General features: G+C 38.5%; 1 long non-coding RNA gene across 1 annotated transcript; it reads left to right on the top strand.

Moving 5' to 3' along the window:
* The first annotated feature begins 233 nt into the window (after positions 1-233).
* On the top strand, positions 234-1,515 carry LOC129924981 (uncharacterized). The gene is made up of 2 exons (XR_008776853.1): positions 234-1,084; positions 1,333-1,515. It is a non-coding gene; the product is annotated as an uncharacterized LOC129924981 (long non-coding RNA).
* Positions 1,516-2,738: the final 1,223 nt, after the last annotated feature.

The following is a 2,738-nucleotide window of genomic DNA, read 5'->3' as shown; positions in this document are numbered from 1 at the left end:
CAGGGGTTAGTCTCCCACGTGGGCCGCCTCTGAGTTTGTGTGTCAACACAATCTCTCTTTGTAATCTTGTTTTCGCTGACAAAGGGAACAAAATCTATGCAGTTAATCGTGTCACTAAACCTCCTACTCAATATACCTAGAAAGTTTTCGCTAGGCCTATTTAGCGCACTAAGTGACTAACCATAGGGTTGGGAGAGAAGAATGTGAATGTTAATTGGAAGCATTCTAATTTCATGAACGTTTACTCGGAGGTTCTCGCGAATCTATTTGAGTCCAAACATTGATGTCAAGTGTAGGGGGGACGGGCAACACTGACATTCACCACCCGTATACTACAACGACATCTCTCAATTCTACGTAGCAATCATAAGACAAAACAGAGACCAGATGCAGACAGCGCAGACGCATGGACCTCAAACATATATACAACAAAAATATTCAGACTTAGGGCAGAAAGAATTTTAGGACAGTGAAGAAAGAAAAAAAAAGACCGACGATAGACACAAGTGATGACCACACAGACAGACAAATAAATGACAGACAGATAGTAGATAGATAGACAATGAAAAGACAGTAAGATAAAAGACATACAGACGATAGAAAGACGGATAGACAGATAGATAGAACACATACAGACGATAGACAGACAGATAGATAGAACACATACAGACGATAGACAGACAGACAGATAGAACACATACAGACGATATACAGACAGATAGATAGAACACATACAGACGATAGACAGACAGATAGATAGAACACATACAGACGATAGACAGACAGACAGATAGAACACATACAGACGATAGACAGACAGATAGATAGAACACATACAGACGATAGACAGACAGATAGATAGAACACATACAGACGATAGACAGACAGATAGATAGAACACATACAGACGATACAGTGAAGAAAGAAAAAAAAAGACAGACGATAGACACAACTGATGACCACACAGACAGACAAATAAATGACAGACAGATAGTAGATAGTTAGACAATGAAATGACAGTAAGATAGAAGACATACAGACGATAGAAAGACGGATAGACAGACAGATAGAACACATACAGACGGTAGACAGACAGATAGATAGAACACATACAGACAATAGACAGACAGATAGATAGACAGACAGACAGATAGAAGACATATACACGATAAACTGACAGACAGACAGACAGATAGAAGACATACAGACGATAAACAGACAGACAGACAGACAGATAGAGGACATACAGACGATGGACAGACAGACAGATAGACAGAGTGATAGAAAAAATACAGACGATTGACAGACAGACAGAGAGAACACATACAGAAGATAGACAGACAGATAGATAGACAGACAGATAGAACACATACAGACGATAGACAGACAGATAGACAGACAAAAGACATACAGACGATGGACAGACAGACAGATAGAAGACATACAGACGATGAACAGACAGATAGAAGACATACATACGATGATTAGACAGACATAGACGACATACAGACAAAGGACTGACAGACAGATGGAAAGACAGACGATAGACAGACAGACAGATAGGCAGACAGATAGAAGACATACAGATGATGAACAGACTTATAGAAGACATACAGACAATTTGCAAACAGACATATTGACAGAAGACTTACAGACGATTGATAGACAAACAGATAAATACAGACAATGGACTGGCAGACTGATAGTAAGACAGATAGACCGAACACTAGGCTCATAATCACTAGGTCCCTAATACTGAACAATTCTAGCACGCACTTCAGGACACGAGAATACGCAATGGACGTAAATAACTTCTCTTTTGAAGGACCGTCTTTGATTCATAAGATTTAGAAGACAAACATACTAGACAGACGACCAACAGAAAGACAGTAATCAGAAAGAAAATGAAAAGATTGATACATGACAGACCATAGACTAATATATTTAATTTAGATCACCAGAGCTAAAATGACAAATCTAAAAAAGTTTTAAACAGATAGGTCTTAATGTTCTAATTGAATGTAGTGAAGCATGTTGTTTGTCTGAGATCAATGGGGACTGACTTCCAAACCTTTAGTCCGTGCAATGAAAAAGCCCGCAGAACGTAGCTTTTGTGGTAGAAACGTGGCACCACCAGAGGCGTTGAGCCTATTGAGCGCAGGGCTCTCAAGGGGACATATGGAGTGATCAGTTCGCTAAGGTACAAGGGCTTTTCTTTATTGTAGATCAGTGATTCCCAAAGTGGTCCATATAGACCCCCAGGGGTCTACGAAGACCTCCAAGGGGTCTACGAAAGTAAAAAAATAAATTGGGGGTCTATGAGATGTCCACGGGGGTCTACGGTAATAGATTTCATTTAAGCAGGTCGTAACTTAATTTTCACATTCCATTAATGTAATTATTTCATACACTAATATATGATTTGTACCCGAGTTAATCCTTTCAATATTTATCCTGCTATTGAAACGAAACATTCTTGTATTCAATTTCAATACTTATTTAAATAGCTTAATTTTGTCTACATGTAACTAATATTTAGAAAAAAAAAAAGGAATGTAGACAGTACAGCATTAATTATTTTAAAATGGGATTCATTCCTTCCTTGTCAAACACACAGTTGCCTAAGTGACTTATTTATGACGATATGAAACCAGTTACGCTGGATGATCATCTGAGGCAATGCCACCCTGACAAAAATTAAGATTTGAACAACTTTCGAACACTCAAAGTTCAGAATA

This window comes from Biomphalaria glabrata, chromosome 3, assembly GCF_947242115.1.
Source record: "Biomphalaria glabrata chromosome 3, xgBioGlab47.1, whole genome shotgun sequence".
Taxonomy (NCBI): Eukaryota; Metazoa; Mollusca; class Gastropoda; family Planorbidae; genus Biomphalaria; species Biomphalaria glabrata.
This window is presented reverse-complemented; position numbering and strand designations above follow the sequence as displayed.